The 20,989-nt window shown below is 40.3% G+C and overlaps 1 protein-coding gene across 1 annotated transcript in view; it reads left to right on the top strand.

The window, feature by feature from the left end:
• LOC129824085 (TGF-beta receptor type-1-like) overlaps window positions 1-20,989 on the top strand; it is a 98,271-nt gene that overhangs the window by 997 nt on the left and 76,285 nt on the right. The window lies entirely within an intron of this gene.

Raw genomic sequence — 20,989 nt, 5'->3', positions numbered from 1 at the left:
TCGCATGCAGCCGACGTTGACATTAACCCGCGAGTTGTCCTAGGCAACATAGTTTTGGCAGCTTCTCTGTTGAAGCTCTGAGAGCAAAAATACATTGTAACACAGTATCATTATCGCCATGTCTTATTTGAAAAACGTACAGGGACGGATTTGTGTTTATAAAGGATGGATAGATGTAGCCTAGAGATGAGTCAAGGTCATAGTTAATGAAGCCACAACGTTTTTACTCCAATTCGAGATGCAGTTTAGATAAAAGGGTAAATCCCATTCAGGGAGCACGCTTCTTGACACAAAGCATCCCGTCTGTACGGGGAACGGTGATGCGCTTCATGAGTCCACTCTGATAGGCAGAGCTGAAAGATGCTCATCCACACCCTCATACCTTCAATGTACAGAGCACAGCCTATTCTCCAGCACTAGCATCCCTATGGAGTATCTCTTGGTATAGATGACTAGAGGAGAGAACCAGGGATATGATCAGAAACATGTTCTAGTTTTCTGCTATAATGTCATATGGTTAGGTCTCATTTCATCCATGTATATCAGTGTACTGTGCAGAGATGTGGATAGGTCTGAGAGTGCCATTTTGGAAATGACATATAGGCTATATGTCATTTCTATAATGTCACGTACAAACCTATAGCCTACCATGGGGAATAAACCATCAGAGCAAATCCACAATGTGTACAAACACCATTGTCACTTCAGAGTGATGGGGTTCTGTGAACCAATTGAAATGTCACATCAATTCATACAGCCAACGTTTAGGTAATTTGTCAACCAATAATACACATAAACAAAGTCTTTGAGTGAATGCTTTTTCTCCACATATTGAATAAAAACTCGGCCAGCACTTAAATATATATACGTTCAAAAGTTTGGGGTCACTTAGAAATGTCCTTGTTTTTGAAAGAAAAGCACTTTTTTTTGTCCATTAAAATAACATCAAATTGATCCGAAATACAGTGTAGACTTTGTTAATGTTGTAAATGACTATTGTAGCTGGAAACGGCTGATTTCTATATGGAATATCTACAGTTGAAGTCGGAAGTTTACATACACTTAGGTTGGAGTCATTAACTCGTTTTTCAACCACTCCACAAATTTCTTGTTAACAAACTATAGTTTTGGCAAGTCGTTTAGGATATCTACTTTGTGCATGACACAAGTCAGTTTTCCAACAATTGTTTACAGAATTGTTTATAATTCACTGTATCACAGTTCCAGTGGGTCAGAAGTTTACATACACTAAGTTGACTGCCTTTTAATAACAGCTTGGAAAATTCCAGAAAATGATGTCATGGCTTTAGAAGCTTCTGATAGGCTAATTGACATAATTTGAGTCAATTGGAAGTGTACCTGTAGATATATTAAGGCCTACCTTCAAACTCAGTGCCTCTTTGCTTGACATCATGGGAAAATCAAAAGAAATCAACCAAGACTTCAGATTTTTTTTTAGATCTATAAGTCTGGTTCATCCTTGAGAGCAATTTCCAAACACCTGAAGGTACCATGTTCATATGTATAAACACCATGTTCCCGTTCTGTCTCCTAGAGTTGAACATACTTTGGTGCAAATCAATCCCAGAAAAACAACAAAGGACCTTGTGAAGGTGCTGGAGGAAACGGGTACAAAAGTATCTATATCCACAGTAAATCGAGTCCTATTTTGACATGGGCGTGAAAGGCCGCTTAGCAAGGAAGAAGCCACTGCTCCAAAACCGACATAAAAATGCCAGACTGCGGTTTGCAACTGCACATGGGGACTAAGATTGTACCTTTTGGAGAAATGTCCTCTGGTCTGATGAAACAAAAATAGAACTGTTTGGCCATAATGCCCATCATTTTGTTTGGAGGAAAAAGGGGGAGGCTTGCAAGCTGACGAACACCATCCCAACCGTGAAGCATGGGGGTGGCAGCATCATGTTGTGGGGGTGCTTTGCTGCAGGAGGGACTGGTGCACATCTCAAGACATCAGTCAGGAAGTTAAAGCTTGGTCGCAAATGGGTCTTCCAAATGGACCATGACCCTAAGCATACTTCCATAGTTGTGGAAAATGGCTTAAGAACAACAAAGTCAAGATATTGGAGTGGCCGTCCATAGGCTAGATGGAGATTCTATTTCCTATATGAGTGGGTGAAGCGTTCTGATTCAATGCAGGTACTAGGCATATACAGACCACATTAAAAAGCCTATCCCACTATCTGACATAAAGCAGTGCCCCGTCCCCACTGGTCAGACACTTCTTTAGCAGAGCAATGGCAGTGATACTCCACCCCCCACCCCCCCATTTTACTGGTAGGCTGAGAAGAAACCCTGTGTCCCTTTCCACATTAGATTATTAAACGTATCACTGTTCTGGATAAAACATTTTATCCCTGCTGCATACCGCCCTGCATCCCACTGTTGGCTTGCCTCTGAAGCTGAGCACGGTTGGCCCTGCTTGGTCCCTAGATGGGTGACCAGATACTGCTGGAAGTGGTGTTGAAGGGCCAGTAGGAGGCAATCTTTCCTCTGGTCTGAAAGTAGTGATTGGGGACATTGCCTGGTATAGTGTGCCGTCTTTCGGATGGGACGTTAAACGGGTGTCCTGATTCTGTGCTTAATAAAGATCCCATGGCACTTATCATAAGAGTAGGGGTGTTAACCTCGTTGTGCTGGCTGAATTCCCAAGCTGGCCCTCATACCGTCATGTAAATGAAAATGTGTTCTGTCAATTTAGTTGGTAAAATAAGTGTGTATATAGATAGTAGCTGTCAAAAGTTTGGACACCTACTCATTCAAGGTTTTTCTTTATTTTTAGTGAAGACATCACAACTTTGAAATAACACATGGAATCATGTAGTAACCAAAAGGTGTTAAACAAATAAAAAATATGGTTTATTTTAGATTCTTCAAATTTGCCAACCTTTGCCTTTGACAGCTTTGCACACTCTTTGCATTCTCTCAACCAGCTTCAAGAGGTAGTCACCTAGCATGCTTTTCCAACAGTCTTGGAGTTCCCACATGCTGAGCACTTGTTGGTTTCTTTTCCTTCACTCTGCGGTCCAACTCATCCCAAACCATCTCAATTTGGTTGAGGTCGGGTGACTGTGGTGTCCAGGTCATCTGATGCAACACTCATCACTCACCTTCCTGGTCAAATAGCCCTTACACATCCTGAATGTGTGTTTTGGGTCATTGTTCTGTTGAAAAACAAATGATAGTCCCACTAAGCACAAACCAGATGGGATGGTGTATCACTGCAGAATACTGTGGTAGCCATGCTGGTTAAGTGTGCCTTATTCTAAATAAATCACTGACTGTGTCACCAGCAAAGCACCCCCACACCATCACACCTCCTTCTCCATGCTTCATGGTGGGAACCACACATGCGGAGATCATGCGTTCAACTACTCTGCATCTCACAAAGACACGGCGGTTGGAACCAAAAATATCTAATTTGGTTGTAAGAACACTTCCACCTGTCTAATGTCCATTGCTCGTGTTTCTTGGTCTAAGCAAGTACGTTCTTCGTATTGGTGTCCTTTAGTAGTGGTTTCTTTCCAGCAATTTGACCATGAAGGCCTGATTCACGCAGTCTCCTCAGAACAGTTGATGTTGATGTCTTACTTGAACTCTGAAGCATTTATTTGGGCTGCAATCTGAGGTACAGTTAAAACCTGTCTAGGATCAGCGTGGCGCTAGCGGCACACCCCCCCCCCCCCCCCCCCCCACTGAAAAACCAGTGCCGCGAAATTCAAAAAATTTTTTTTTTTAAATATTTAACTTTCACACATTAAAGTCCAATACAGCTAATGAAAGACACAGATCTTGTGAATCCAGTCAACATTTCCGATTTTTAAAATGTTTTACAGGGAAGACACAATATGTAAAGATGTACATCTATTACCTAAAAACACATTAGCATAATCCACCATCTTTTATTTGTCCACCAACACCAGTAGCCATCACCAATTCGGCTAAACTAAGATATTTATAGCCCCTAACCAACAAAAAAACTCATTAGATGACAGTCTGATAACATATTTATGGTATGGGATAGGTTTTGTTAGAAAAAAGTGCATATTTCAGGTAGATGGCATAGTTTACAATTGCACCCACCATCACAAATGGACTAGAATAATTACAATGAGCAACGTGTTTACCTAACTACTAATCATCAAACATTTCGTAAAAATACACAGCATACACGAATCGAAAGACACAGATCCTGTGAATACAGACAATATTTCAGATTTTCTAAGTGTCTTACAGCGAAAACACAATAAATCGTTATATTAGCATAGCACATAGCACATAGCAGCCCAGCATTGATTCTAGCCAAAGTGGGCGATAACGTCAACATCGCCAAAAATATATTAATTTTTTCACTAACCTTCTCAGAATTCTTCAGATGACACTCCTGTAACATCATATTACACAATCCATATAGAGTTTGATCGAAAATGTTTATATTTAGCCACCAAAATCATGGTTAGACAATGTGAAATGTAGCTCAGCTGGTCAGAAAATGTCCTTGCGCCACTTAGACAGTGATCTACTCTTATACATAAATACTCATAAACGTGACTAAAAAATATAGGGTGGACAGGGATTGATAGACAATTTAATTCTTAATACAATTGCGTTATTACATTTTTTAATTTATCCTTACTTTTCAATACAGTTTGCGCCAAGCGAAGCTACGTCAAAAAACATGGCGTCCTAAGCCACTAAAATGTTTCGACAGAAACACGATTTATCATAATAAAAATGTCCTACCTTGAGCTGTTCTTCCATCAGTATCTTGGGCAAAGGATCCTTTCTTGGGAGAAATCGTCTTTTGGTGGAAAGCTGTCCTCTTGCCATGTGGAAATGTCAACTGCGTTCGGGATGAACTGAAAAGCGTGCCCAACTTTTCACATCGTTGCAAAAATAAATGTCCCAAAATCGCACTAAACGGATATAAATTGCTATAAAACGCCTTAAATTAACTACCTTATGTTTTTAACTCCTAAAACGAGTGAAAAGATGACCGGAGAAATATAACAGGCTAAACTAACGCTTGGAACAGGTGCGCGCCGGTGTCCTCTAGGCTCATGACGCAGCTCCCAAAGAATGACTAGCTTCAGGGTTTTTTCATTTGTAGGGCCTGTGAACGCGCAATCGACCCCGTTGGAATCGTCATCACGTAAAGGCATCCAGGGGAAGACGTAAGAAGTGTCCGTATAGTCATAGCAACGACAGTGCCCTTTTAAATGACTTCAGAAGAGTGGCCAACATTTCTCAAATCTGACTCCATGTCAGGGAAATTGCTGTAGAATGGGCTCTGTTCCACTTAGAGACAAAATTTCAACTCCTATAGAAACTATAGACTGTTTTCTATCCAATAATAATAATAATAATATGCATATTGTACGATCAAGGATTTTGTGGGAAGCCGTTTAAAAAATTAGCCAAATTAGCATAAATAGTCTAAACAGCGCCCCCATCCCCAACAGGTTAACGCTAATGAACTTATCCTCTGCAGCAGCGGTAACTCTGGGTCTTCCTTTCCTGTGGTGGTCCTTATGAAAGCCAGTTTCATCATAGCGTTTGATGTTTTTTTGCGACTAAAATTTTACGTATTGTCGGACCTTCATGTCTTAAAGTAACGGACTGTCATTTCTCTTGGCTTATTTGAGCTGTTCTTGTAATATAATAATATGGACTTGATCTTTTATCAAATAGAGCTATCTTTTGTATACCACCCCTACCATGTCACAACACAACAGATTGGCTCAAATGCATTCAGAAATAAATTCCACATTTTACTTTTATCAAGGCACACCTGTTAATTGAAATGTTGTTTAACACTTTCTTTGGTTACTACATGATTCCATGTGGGTTATTTCCTTGTTTTGAGGTCTTCACTATTATTCTACAATGCAGAAAATAGTAAAATAAAGGAAAACCCTGGAATGAGTAGGTGTCAACTTGACTGGTACTGTATAAATAAATATTTTTACTTTCACTGTCTATAAATATTCAAAAAGAGTGAAGGACAGGTTAGTTTGACACTGATACTGTTTTTCAGGCGCTGTGCTCTAGTTCTCTGTTCAATGGCTTTGGTCTCTTGAGGAAAAAAACATGTCATAGTATTGCATATTCAGGTTTTATTCTCTGTATATAGAACTACCTTGAGCACAGTAGTAGGGTAATAGGTAGGCTAATAGTAATAAGGCAGGCAGGTCGTATAGTGGTTAAGAGCATTGGGCCAGTAACCAAAATGTTGCTTGTTCAACTCTGAGCCAACAAGGTGGAAAAATGTGCCTTTCTGCCCATGAGCAAGGCAGCTAACCCCCAACAACAACTCCTCCCTGGGTGCTGATCATTTACAAAGACCTGAGTTTGCAGGCAGACTTACTGGTACTTCCTAAATGACACCATATTCCCTATAGCCCTCCAATTTTGAATCTGGACCTCGAAGCCAGTTCCACTGCTCCCTAATTTATATAATGTGTCATTACATACCTATTTGAAGGTTTGTGTCGCATTTGAATCACTTTTGCACCGCCCTAAACCTGATCTTCAGAAGTAAACAGCGGCTTTTGAGAGTCATGATAGCTTGCAGTGATGAAGCAAAAAATGACTAGGTATCCACCCCTACCCTGTCGCTTTCTTGTTTTTAAACGGTGAGAGAAGTACTACACCTGGTGGAGAGAGGCTGTAAGACAGAATTAGTTGCTTTATGCGTGCTGTACGTTACGCCATGACACGTCACGATGTAACGTACAGCGTCGGAGGGGTCTGTTTTTTTTTCAACTTTTCTCCAATACTATAGAGCCATTACCACGTCAATCAACGCTTGAATAGAAACGTAGTTCACACCCCAGATTTTGATGTCAACACAGTCGCTACAGTCCCATTAGTTTTCTTTTCAGCCTCGTGGTTGCGCACATTTGTACGGAATGGGGTTAGCGTACGTTAGGCCTATAACAAGTTAAACGGACAAATGTTATCGAGTTTTACATGTTCAAACTAGTGTACAAGTACCTTACCCCTCCTTGACAATATGGTGTAGGCCTACATAATCTATTGTTGACATTTTTGGATTCCACAGTCACATAACAAAAATATAATTTTACCTTTGAGCAAAGCAATTTATATGAATTATAGATTAATATGAATTAGATGTCGACCAATTTATGATTTTAATGCCGATACCGATGCCGACTAATAATGACAATTACAACAATACTGAATGAACACTTATTTTAACTTAATATAATACATCAATAAAATCAATTTAGCCTCAAATAAACAATGAAACATGTTCAATTTGGTTTAAATAATGCAAAAACAAAGTGTAGGGGAAGAAAGTAAAAGTGCAATATGTGCCATGTAAGAAAGCTAACATTTAATTAAGTTCCTTGCTCAGAACATGAGAACATATGAAAGCTGGTGGTTCCTTATAACATGAGTCTTCAATATTCCCAGGTAAACCGTTTTAGGTTGTAGTTATTATAGGACTATTTCTCTCTCTACGATTTGTATTTCATATCTTTGCCTATTGGATGTTCTTATAGGCACTTTAGTATTGCCAGTGTAGCAGTATAGCTTCCGTCCCTCTCCTCGCCACTACCTAGGCTCGAACCAGGAACACATCGACAACAGCCACCCTCGAAGCATCGTTACCCATGCAGAGCAATGGGAACAACTACTCCAAGTCTCAGAGCGAGTGACGTTTGAAACGCTTTTAGCGCGCACCCCGCTAACTAGCTAGCCATTTCACATCGGTTACACCAGCCTAATCTCGGGAGTTGATAGGCTTGAAGTCATAAACAGTGCAATGCTTGAAGCATTGCGATGAGCTGCTGGCAAAACGCACGGAAGTGCTGGTTGAATGAATGAGTACGAGCCTGCTGGTGCCTACCATCGCTCAGTCAGACTGCTCTATCAAATATCAAATCATATACTTAATTATAACAACACACAGACATACGAGCCTTAGGTCATTAATATGGTTGAATCTGGAAACTATCATCACGAAAACAAAACATTTATTCTTTCAGTGAATAACGGAACCGTTCCGTATTTTATCTAACGGGTGGCATCCATAAGTCTAAATATTCCTGTTACATTGCACAACCTTCAATGTTATGTCATAATTACGTAAAATTCTGGCAAATTAGTTCGCAATGAGCCAGGTGGCCCAAACTGTTGCATATACCCAGACTCTGCGTGCAATGAACGCAAGAAAAGTAACACAATTTCACCTGGTTAATATTGCCTGCTAACCTGGTTTTCTTTTAGCTAAATATGCAGGTTTAAAAATATATACTTCTGTGTATTGATTTTAAGAAAGGCATTGATGTTTATGGCTAGGTACACGTTAAAGCAACGACAGTCCTGTTTCGCGAATGCGCACCGCACCAATTATATGCAACGCAGGACACGCTAGATAAACTAGTAATATCCTCAACCATGTATAGTTAACTAGTGATTATGATTGATAAGATAAGTTTAATGCTAGCTAGCAACTTACCTTGGCTTCTTACTGCATCCGCGTAACAGGCAGGCTCCTCGTGGAGTGCAATGTAAGGCAGGTGGTTAGAGCGTTGGACAAGTTAACCGTAAGGTTGCAAGATGGAATCCCCGAGCTGACAAGGTAAAAATCTGTCGTTCTGCCCCTGAACAAGGTAGTTAACCCACCGTTCCTAGGCCATAATTGAAAATAAGAATGTGTTCTTAACTGACTTGCCTAGTTAAATAAAGGTGTAAAAAAAAAAAAACGATTTATGGAAACTTGAAATCGGCCATTCCGATTAATCGGTCGACCTCTAATATGAATTCAGGAGCAGATAAGGATATTTCGAGATTCATGCAATGCAATGACTGAGCTAGAAGCAAAACAATAATACTTATGAAGCCATTGTTTTCTACAGAAACTACTGTCCAAGGGTGGTCTAACGTTTTGGCTCGAGAACAGGGCTCCAGACTCACATTTTCCCACAAACTTTTTCAGTTGGTGGCAACAGCCCATGATTTGGTGGCACACACAACATTTTAGTAATCTTTTAAAAGCAGGGGTTTAACTGGAGAACAATGTGTTGTTTTTTTTCACACAATTTAAAATCAATGTAGTTATCACAAAGCTACCACTAACAGATCCCGATCATCATAAAGGGAAATGCAAATTAAACCAATACCTAACGAAACAATGCTGTAATGTTAGGAGAAAAAGGCAAATATCTTAGCTACTTTATTAACCGTAGCTGTAATACGAGGGAGAGAGACAGAGGCTCAAATCAGAGCCGCAGCTCAAAAGTGAGTGACAAGGGGAGCAGGGAGGGTACGAGAGATGGTAACCAAGTCGACTTGCGCTGGTAGACAAACGTATTTCTAGTTATTGATCATCTCATCTGATGACATGGTTCTTGTCTTGACTGCATCAAACCGAGAGAAGCTAGTTAACTAGCAAATGTTAGCCAGGCTAATTGAGACTTCATACAGTGGGGAGAACAAGTATGAGACACTGCAGGTTTTCCAGGTTTTCCTACTTACAAAGCATGTAGAGGTCTGTAATTTTCATCATAGGTACACTTCAACTGTGAGAGACGGAATCTAAAACAAAAATCCAGAAAATCCCATTGTGCAAGTCTACAATTTTACCCCTGATGTCCTTACACAGCTCTCTGGTCTTGGCCATTGTGGAGAGGTTGGAGTCTGTTTGAGTGTGTGGACAGGTGTCTTTTTTCAGGTAACGAGTTCAAACAGGTGCAGTTAATACAGGTAATGAGTGGAGAACAGGAGGGCTTCTTAAAGAAAAACTAACAGGTCTGTGAGAGCCGGAATTCTTACTGGTTGGTAGGTGATCAAATACTTATGTCATGCAATAAAATGCAAATTAATTACTTAAAAATCATACAATGTGATCTTCTGGATTTTTGTTTTAGATTCTGTCTCTCACAGTTGAAGTGTACCTATGATAAAAATTACAGACCTCTACATGCTTTGTAAGTAGGAAACACTGCCGATTTTGCAGGTTATCAAATACTTGTTCTCCCCACTGTATAAATAGTAAAGTACAGACCCCCCCCCCCCCCAAATACCTAAGTAGTACTTGAAAGTATTTGTACTTAGTTATTTTACACCACTGGCTGTTTGTGATTTTTCAGAGCACTTCAATTTATATGATTTGCAATGAATGGTGTGTGTGTATGAGTGTGTGCCAATACACCCCTGAAGGCATACTGATCCAGCTCCAAAATCAATCTAGGTTTGTGTTAAATTAGGCAATCTGTGTACTAGCATCAGTTAGTCCGAGTAAGCTCACACATACTGAATTACTCTGAGGTCCCTAAAGTCATGAATGGGCAGAGAACAGGTCACGACCAGAGCGGTCACCCGAAACATCTGCTTTAGTCAGGGCTCGCCTCTCTCACACACACACACACACACACACACACACACACACACACACACACACACACACACACACACACACACACACACACACACACACACACACACACACACACACACACACACACACACACACACACACACACACACACACACACACACACACATCTGTTGAGGACAAAAGAGCTGCAATCAGGGTGATGGAGCAGAGCAGCAGGGCCGAGCTGGAACTTGACTACGGAGATGACTGTAGAGCGGTCAGCTAGTGCTAATCGGCTGTACCTGGAGCAAAACTCTAGTATTTTTCATCCTGTAACTTGTTCGCCATCTTCTTTTTAAATAGTGAGTCAACATGTTAACACTTATTTCCATGACTGATCATAACTAATTTTCTTGTGTAGTGAGCAATATGTTTGGAACATCAAATCACAATACCTATAGAATCGCTATACATATCACATTGGCACCTTAGTATCGTGATAATATTGTATCGTGAGGTCCCTTGCAATTTCCAGCCCTAGTCATCAGTGTGGTTGGGTATTCTTGATTGTCACCTCTGAATCAAAGATGATGGCGTTTGGAGGTTAGGACTTGAGGGTATAGGTTGGTATGTCCTTTGTTAGAAGACCGGAATAGACTGGTTGGTTGTTTAGCAACAAAACAGATGTAGATTGTTGACAACATGTAAACATTTGTCTCCAATGTTTATTGAAAACATTAAATACATTTGCACAATTGCACTTGATGTCTCTCAAATACATCGCTACAGTTGTTGGTTAGCTAACTAGCTGTTTTTATTTTTTTGCCTTATTAGAATAGACATCAGTCAAAACACCTCTAAACAAGACATGGTGTCAAGATGAAACGAGCCACCTATGATTCCCTACATTGTTGGTCGATTCCAGTCATTTGCCCCATTTGACGCGTACACATTTGTTTTTGTGACGTTGTCAGCCTGTCTAATATGGGCTGTTTTTTGAAGAGTAAAGTAAATGGGATGTTGTGATACTAGGCAGGTCAGATGTCCTGTTCTGTCTATATTCCCCTCCCCCTCTCGATCCCTGACTGACCCGTAGCCCTGTTGAAAAGAGTTCCTCTCTCCCCAGAGACCAGGCTTTAGAGGGGACGTGGACGAGGGGTGACAGAATACTTCCAGCGAGTATTAAACCGCTCAGCGTGTAGTTCAGTGGCGTTATGGTGTGTGTGTGTGAGAAAGAGGACTCAGGATGCAGTGTAAGGCAATGGAGTTAACATATATTACACACGTAGGTTACTCAGAGCTGTGTTTCCCCTATATTTATTCAGCAACATTAGCCCACTGTAGGGCTGGGCGATATATCAGATTAATTTGAATGTATGTTTTTGCGCCATATTTCAAATGCAAATATCGCAAGAATCAAGGTTTTGTTTTTTCTCTTTTTATGAGTGTTTATGTCCGCATGTTCTCCATGTTGCATTTTGGCCCTAACAAAGGGAGTCGTTGTCCCAAATGCGGGAAGGCAGGCAACATGCTTAGGTCAAAAATAGGCCCATAGAAATGCATTGGCCTTTGTTATCCTGTATGATTTACACACACACCAAGCCTCTGCCTTTCACGCCAACAAAGTTGAGAGATCACATCTTCCTCTCTGACAAGCAGTTTCAACTCACTATTTGAGGTTTGGTCCAACAGTATCGGTCATATGAACACCAAAACACATTGAGACATTTTACTGTAATAGAGAAGCTCACTTTTCTAACAATATCCTTTTTATGTTTCAACTACTTAAATTGCATGCAGAGCAGACACTACAAAAACGAGAGTATCAATGAACATTGATTCTCAAATGACTGAGAAATATAGTTGTCCCTTTGATTTCAACATCTGAACAAAGTGGACAGACTAACATGCTTTTCAAACAGTTGGAGACAGAGTGAGTTCATAACAGTTCAACCTTGTTTGCTAGCAAATACACTGAACAAAAATATAAACCAGTCACTCTCCTTTGCGTAGAGTTGAATGTGGCCTGTGGAATGTTGTCCCACTCCTCTTCAATGGCTTTGTGAAGTTGTTGAATATTGGCGGGACCTGGAACACTCTGTTGTACACGTCAATCCAGAGCATCCCAAACATGTTCAATGGGTGACATTAGGGCTGGGCGATAAATCAATATCAATAATTATCGAGGTAATTACTTCCCTCCAATAACGATATAAAAACGTTTAGATTAATTTTCGATAATGCCGATATAGAATAATTAGGTACAGCAGTCCATATCACTTCTGACGCAGCAGGAATGTGTGGAGAAGTGACAATATGCACGTGGAGAGGTATATGCCCACTAAAAACCACTTAGCACATTGAGTGATGGAGTAGCCACTATTAACCATGAAAAATGAGTGATGTAGGCAAAAACAGTGGCAGTGATAGCCATGGCGAAGGAGCAGAAGATACGAATTACAACAAAGAAATTATTGATAAAAAGGGTTAAACTGTTTCAGTAATTTGGAAGTTGTTTGGCTTTTTGAAGTCCGACAAAGAGCAGAGCAATGTTCGGTGCAAATTGTGCCGTAGAAAGATGGCTACGAAGTCTGGTAATACAATAAACCTTTTTCAACATCTGAAGCAAAATCACTCTTTGAAACATGCAGGAAGTTTGAGTTTGTGCCGCAGTATTGATAAACGCCCCTCAAGCACCAGCCAATCTAGGGATGTTTGCCCGAAGCAGTCAACACTGACAGCGTTTATGCCCTACAAGCAAACATCGAAAAGACAAAGACATCACAAATGCTATTATGCATTGCATTGCTAAGGACATGCTAACAATTAGCACAGTCGAAAAGGAAAGTTTCATTTACATTTTACATTTAAGTCATTTAGCAGACGCTCTTATCCAGAGCGACTTACAAGTACATACAGTCATACTTTTTTTTTTTTTTTTTTAAGTGGTTTATCAATTTAATTGACCCCAGGTCACAAACATGGAACAATTTTTCCTCAAGTATAATTTTATGTGTAGCTCACATAATATATTTTTTAACCTTTATTTAACTAGGCAAGTCAGTTAAGAACAACATCTTATTTACAATGATGGCCAATCAGGGAACAGTGGGTTAACTACCTTGTTCAGGGGATTTTTACCTTGTCAGCTCAGGGATTCGATCTAGCAACCTTTCGGTTACTGGCCCAACGCTCTATACCACGGTTTGTTTTGGCATTCTTGAGTTTGAAGCAGATATGCACCTTTTTAAACATTATTTGATTAATATTGTGATAATTATTGTTATCGAGTGAAAATATATAGATATCGTGATAATGTTTTTGCCATATCGCCCAGCCCTAGGTGACATGTCTGGTGAGAATGCAGGCCATGGAAGAACTGGGGCATTTTCAACTTCCATAAATTGTGTGCAGATCCTTGCGACATGGGGCCGTGCATCATCTTGCTGAAACATGAGGTGATGGCGGCGGATGAATGGCACAGCAATGGGCCTCAGGATCTCTTCATGGTATCTCTGTGCATTCAAATTGCAATCAATAAAATGCAATTGTGTTCGTTGTGGCTGTAGCTTATGCCTGCCAATACCATAACCCCATCGCCACCATGGGGCAGTCTGTTCCCAATGTTGAAATCAGCAAACCACTCATCTACACGCCATACACATGGTCTGCGGTTGTGAGGCCGGTTGGAAGTACTACCAAATTCTTTAAATCAACAGTGGAGGTGGCTTGTGGTAGATAATTTAACATTCAATTCTCTGGCAACAGCTCTGGTGGAAATTCCTGCTCCTCAACTTAAGACATCTGTGGTGCTGTAGAAGCTGTAGAAGTTATCATGTTCCAGTGGGGCTGTCAATCATCCTCTATAGCTTCTGGAAGGTTCTGTTCCTGCATCCTGGCAGGCCTTGCTCTCTCTGGCTAGGGGGCAGGGTAGTGGGGACACAGAAACCTGTGTCGGCGATGCCAGTGTTGTAGCCAACGGTGCCGATGGGCTGATACTGTTAGTCCTTAGGGCTGCTGTTGGTCAGTCAAGTCATGCAGCACCCCCCCCAGGAGCACTGAGTAGGCCTATCCTCCCCCCAGAGCCTTAGGTATGCATCCAGAATATGAGAAGGAAGCGGACGAGAGATGGAGAGAGGTTTGAGACAGTCAAGGCTACTGTCTGAGGGGAAAGGAACAGGCATTCATCCGCTCCACTCATTCCCTTGAGCTCTCCAAGGTCTCTTCTGCTGAGCACGGTATTACAGTGGCCATACTCATGAGCTTTTCCAACGAGTGCTATGAATACACCTCTAAGAGAACTGTTTTTGTTTATTTGTCCTGTTCTTTATTTGGTTGTCTCTATTCTGCTGTGTTCTCCTCATGACTTCAAGGGCAGGTTGTGTAACCTGTACACAGCCTCAGTACAGTGCCCAGTACATGTTTTCTCTCTCTAGATTGTAAAAGTATAGTTCTGCCTTGGATTTGTTTATTTTCATTCCATCAATGGCTGACCCCATTCAGTCAATTGTTTGGTCGATAGGCTGTTGGTCAACCAAGATTATTTTAGTCGAGCAGTGGCTATATATACAGTGTATATATGAGATGGCGCCGGAGGAGATGGCTGCCGTTTTCCGGGCTCCTAACCAATTGTGCTATTGTTTTTTTCGCCTTATTTGTAACTTATTTTGTACATAATGTTTCTACCACCATCTCTTATGACCGAAAAGAGCTTCTGGATATCAGGAAAGCGATTACTGGACAATTTTTTTTTTTCTTTAACGAGTCAGACACGAAGGATTTACTTCAGACACCCGACTAGGCCCAGATCCCTGTCATTCGCATGAAGAAGAGACAGATATCGGGGACGTAGGTCTGGGTGCCTTGTAAGGATCCGACTGCGAGTGAGTAATCCCCCTCTGCACGTTGGCTAATAGGACTGACAGTAATCGTTGGATAACAAAATGGATGAGCTCCGATTTTAAGACCCCTATCAATGGGACATTAACATGTCTAGCGGAACCCCTCGCCAACAGCCAATGAAATAGCAGGGCGCCAAATACAAATCAACAGAAATCTCATAAATGTAATTCCTCAAACATACAAGTATTATGCACCATTTTAAAGATACAATTCTCATTAATCCAGCCACAGTGTCTGATTTCAAAAATGCTTTACAAAGAAAGCTCCACAAACGATTGTTAGGTCACCACCAAGTCACAGTAAAACCCAGCCATTTTTCCCGCCAAAGAGAAGGCACAAATAGAGATAAAATTTATCACTAACCTTTGATCTTCATCAGATGACACTCATAGGACTTCATGTTACACAATACATGTATGTTTTGTTTGATAAAGTGCATATTTATATCCACAATTCTCATTTTACATTGGTGTGTTATGTTCAGTAGTTCAAAATCATGCTATGATTTTGCAGAGAGCCACATGAATTCACAGAAATACTCATAATAAATGTTGATAAATTCAAGTGTTATGCATGGAACTTTAGATACACTTCTCTTTAATGCAACCGCTGTGTCAGATTTTTTAAAAACTTAACGGAAAAAGCATAATCTGAGAACGGCGCTCAGAAACCAGCCAGAGAAATATCCGCCATGTTGGGTAGTCAACATTATTCATATATAAATATTCACTTACCTTTTGATGATCTTCATCAGAATGCACTCCCAGGAATCGCAGTTCCACAATAAATGCTTGTTTTGTTCAATAATGTCCATAATTTATGTCCATTTATGTCCAATAGCTTCTTTTGTTAGGGCGTTTGGTAAACAAATCCAAAAGCGCGATCTGGTCCATTCAGACAAAACGTTCAAAAAGTTATATTACAGGTCGAAGAAACTTGTCAAACTAAGTATAGAATCCATCTTTAGGATGTTTTTATTAAAAAAGTTCAATACTGTTCCAACCGGAGAATTCCATTGTCTGTAGAAAAGCAATGGAACGAGAGCTAACTCAAGTGAAAGCGCGTGACTGAGAACGAGGCTGTAGGCAGACCCCTTAGTAAAACAGCTCCCATCTGGCCCCCCTTCACATGAGAAGCCTGAAACCACGTTCTAAAGATGGTTGACATCTAGTGGAAGCCTTAGGAAGTGGAAATTAACCCATATCCAACTGTGTATTCGATAGGAGTGAGTTCAAAAACTACAAACCTCAGATTTCCCATTTCCTGTTTGGATTTTTTCTCAGGTTTTTGCCTACCGTATGAGTTCTGTTATACTCAGACATCATTCAAACCGTTTTAGAAACTTCAGAGTGTTTTCTATCCAATACTAATAATAATATGCATATATTAGCATCTGGGACTGAGTAGGAGGCAGTTCACTTGGTTTGACAAGTTTCTTCGACCTGTAATAACTTTTTGAAGTTTTCGTCCGACGTTCGGCTGGACCTGCACGAGCGTTTGGATTTGAGTACTAAACGCGCAAACAAAAGTAGCTACTTGGACATAAATGATGGACATTACCGAACAAAACAAACATTTCTTGTGCGAGTCCTGGGAGTGCATTCTGACGAAGATCAGCAAAGGTAAGTGAAGATTTATAATGCTTTTTATGAGTTTTGTTGACTGCACAATTTGGCGGGTAACTGTATGGCTTCCTTTTGTGGCTGAACGCTGTTCTCAGATTATTGAATATTGTGCTTTTGCTGTAAAGATTTTTTAAATCTGACACAGCGGTTGCATTAAGAACAAGTGTATCTTTAATTCTATGTAAAACATGTATCTTTCATCAAAGTTTATGATGAGTATTTGTTATTTGACGTGGCTCTGCAATTTCTCCGGATATTGGAGGCATTTCTGAACATGGCTCCAATGTAAACCGAGATTTTGGATATAAATATTAACTTCATCGAACAAAACATATACAGTGGGGAGAACAAGTTTTTGATATACTGACGATTTTGCAGGTTTTCCTACTTACAAAGCATGTAGAGGTCTGTAATTTTTTATCATAGGTACACTTCAACTGTGAGAGACGGAATCTAAAACAAAAATCCAGAAAATCACATTGTATGATTTTTAAGTAATTAATTTGCATTTTATTGCATGACATAAGTATTTGATACATCAGAAAAGCAGAACTTAATACACTGCTCAAAAAAATAAAGGGAACACTTAAACAACACAATGTAACTCCAAGTCAATCACACTTCTGTGAAATCAAACTGTCCACTTAGGAAGCAACACTGATTGACAATAAATTTCACATGCTGTTGTGCAAATGGAATAGACAAAAGGTGGAAATTATAGGCAATTAGCAAGACACCCCCAAAAAAGGAGTGATTCTGCAGGTGGTGACCACAGACCACTTCTCAGTTCCTATGCTTCCTGGCTGATGTTTTGGTCACTTTTGAATGCTGGCGGTGCTCTCACTCTAGTGGTAGCATGAGACGGAGTCTACAACCCACACAAGTGGCTCAGGTAGTGCAGTTCATCCAGGATGGCACATCAATGCGAGCTGTGGCAAAAAGGTTTGCTGTGTCTGTCAGCGTAGTGTCCAGAGCATGGAGGCGCTACCAGGAGACAGGCCAGTACATCAGGAGACGTGGAGGAGGCCGTAGGAGGGCAACAACCCAGCAGCAGGACCGCTACCTCCGCCTTTGTGCAAGGAGGTGCACTGCCCGAGCCCTGCAAAATGACCTCCAGCAGGCCACAAATGTGCATTTTAGATTCTGTCTCTCACAGTTGAAGTGTACCTATGATAAAAATTACAGACCTCTACATGCTTTGTAAGTAGGAAAACCTGCAAAATCGGTAGTGTATGAAATACTTGTTCTCCCCACTGTATGTATCGTGTAACATGAAGCCCTATGAGTGTCATCTAATGAAGATCATCAAAGGTTAGTGATTCATTTTCTCTATTTCTGCTTTTTGTGACTCCTGTCTTTGGCTGGAAAAATTGCTGTGATTTTTGCGGTGACCTAACATAATCGCTTGTGGTGCTTTCGCTGTAAAGCCTATTTGAAATCGGACACTTTGGTGGGATTAACAACAAGATTACCTTTAAAATGGGATAAAATACATGTATGTTTGAGGAATTTTAATTATGGGATTTCTGTTTGAATATGGGTCCCTGCACTTTCACTGGCTGTTGTCATATCATCGCGTTAACGGGATTGCAGCCATAAGAAGTTGACATTTTAACTTCAGGATTGGTTGGCCCCCTGCGGGATGGTTGCGCTAATATAGGCTAATGCGATTAGCATGAGGTTGTAAGTAACAAGAACATTTCCCAGGACATAGACATATCAGATATTCTAAAACTTTGCACATACACTGCTGCCATCTAGTGGCCAAAAGCTAAATTACACCTGGCCTGGAATAATACATTATGGCCTTTCTCTTGCATTTCAAAGATGATGGTGAAAAAAACAACAACTTTTTTCTTTTGTATTATGTTTTACCAGATCTAATGTGTTCTCCTACATTCCTTTCACATTTTCACAAACTTCAAAGTGTTTCTTTACGAATGGTACCAAGAAAATTCATATCGTCGCTTCAGGGCCTGAGCTATAGGCAGTTAGATTTGGGTATGTCATTTTAGGCACAAAAAAAGAATAAAAAGGGGCCGATCCTTAACTGCATTTTTGGTTAAAGGCTTGTTAGTAAGCGTTTCACTGTACGGTCTACATGTGAAATGCGGCACATTTGACAAATTAAAATGTTATTTATATATATTTTTTATGGCACACGAGACAACTGTCTGAGTGGACTAATCCATTGCGGAGGCCGCAGGGATGTATCACTAGTAGTACATTTACCTCAAATTACCATAATTTCTCATCTAAAATGTTTGATTTTGCTAATTTCTGTTAAAGCATTCTATTATTATTATAGTCTTACTGTTGTCATTTTAGTAGTGGACACGTTGTTTGCAGAGCGAACAACCTAGGCTACACTTGTGAGAAGTTTTTATTATTCCATTTACGAGTTGTCAATTTATTAATTGTCTTTTGTTTGGAGCGGTCCTATCAATCTTGAGTAAGCACACACACCTGATTACGCATAGAAGTAGGCTTAGGCTACCTGCCTTGCGTGAAAATGTGGAGACTTATAAATGCCCATTTGGGGATCTGATGCTTTTTCTGATTGTCTTAACTCACCATCACTGTGTAGCTTCTCAAAGTAGTTTTTTCTTTGTCTCAAACGGCAGGTAAACAGTCTGTTTTTACATCTATTGAGAATGACAATAGTTCCTAAATGTAGCACACTTTAAAAATCTTTCCAGCTCCTTCCCTTCGATAACCACTCTGCATGCTCTGATCCAGTGGAAACGTTATAGAAAAGGCCTACCTGATTACTTCTTATCCCTTGCGCAAATAGCCTACAGCTGTATCCGTCTGTCCAGCACAGAATATTTTATACAATGTTTCAAGTTTGGTAGCACAAGCTTTAGGCTGGACCAAGTTAATACAATGTTTCAAGTTCCTTGCAAACAGGCCATGTGTAGCCAATGTGATTTATTAGATATTTTTATGAGGATATTTTCTACCTGCGGGCTGCAATGATTTATTTGTTGGCTTTATGTAGGCTATTTTTACATAGTCAATGTTACTTTTAGATTTGTATAATTTTCATTTAGATAGAACTTTGATTAACCACATGACATTGATTTTGAGATGGAAAGGCAAGCCGTGAGTAACCACTGCGAATGAATGAGCCGCCCTGTTCAATGCAATCGTATGATCAAGCATATTATTGAAGTGCGAATGTTTCATCTTGGCAATGGATTTCAAGACACAGCGCTGTGAAAATAATTATGAAGTTTGGGAAACACTAAGATCCTATGCACAATGTAGCCTAATCAAATGTCTAATATTAGGCCTAACGTGGAAATGCAATGCATCAATGGAACGCAACTTAAGGATCTAAAGATCCTGGGTGTTTTAAATAAAGGGGACAACACCTATAATGGAATGAAAGGTTGAACACATCTAAAATGCCAATTGGTCAATGTGCTGAAACGAATGAATGTATTTTAAAGCATTGAAAGAGGTCTAAAGGGGCATTGCGTTTAACAATGAAATCAACAACTGTGTCATTGTAAATTGAGTGAATTAAAAGTGAATGATGGCGGATGAAAACCCAAATGAGACTGCACTGGAGAAGGCAGAGGCGCATTAGTTCACTCTATGCAGCCCGGTGAGGCAAACTGTGAATGAGGGTCTTGAAGCATTTGTTGTTCTCAATGACTTTAAGAATGCTCATGAATCTGTGCTAGAGCAAGTCACGAAGAAGAAAAGTGACAGGAGAGTATTAACTATCAACCAAGAATTAGGACGTTTCCACCTTTTTCAGGAAATGTTCATAAGTGGAGCCACAAACGCTCATTGAACCACATGACAGCATTTCAAATGTGTCAAAAATATCAAGTAAAACCAAGTATTCTAAGGCTGCATCGTCCTCCGCATGCCTAAAAGCTGAGGCAGAGAGCAGCACTACTCGTTCGCCAAGCATCATTACAGGACAAGCATGCATTGGAACTGGAGAAAGCTCAACTGGATGATAGGATGGAAAAAAATGGAACTGGACACGGAAATAGCAGCAATTTCCGTGAGTCAATTTCTCAATCCCATTCCGTGGCAGCACACTTACGAAGTCAAGAAGATGGAATTTACTCCT

This window comes from Salvelinus fontinalis, chromosome 26 (genome assembly GCF_029448725.1).
Source record: "Salvelinus fontinalis isolate EN_2023a chromosome 26, ASM2944872v1, whole genome shotgun sequence".
Lineage (NCBI taxonomy): Eukaryota > Metazoa > Chordata > Actinopteri > Salmoniformes > Salmonidae > Salvelinus > Salvelinus fontinalis.
Note: the sequence above shows the minus strand (reverse complement) of the source record. Positions and strands in the feature narration are given on the sequence as shown.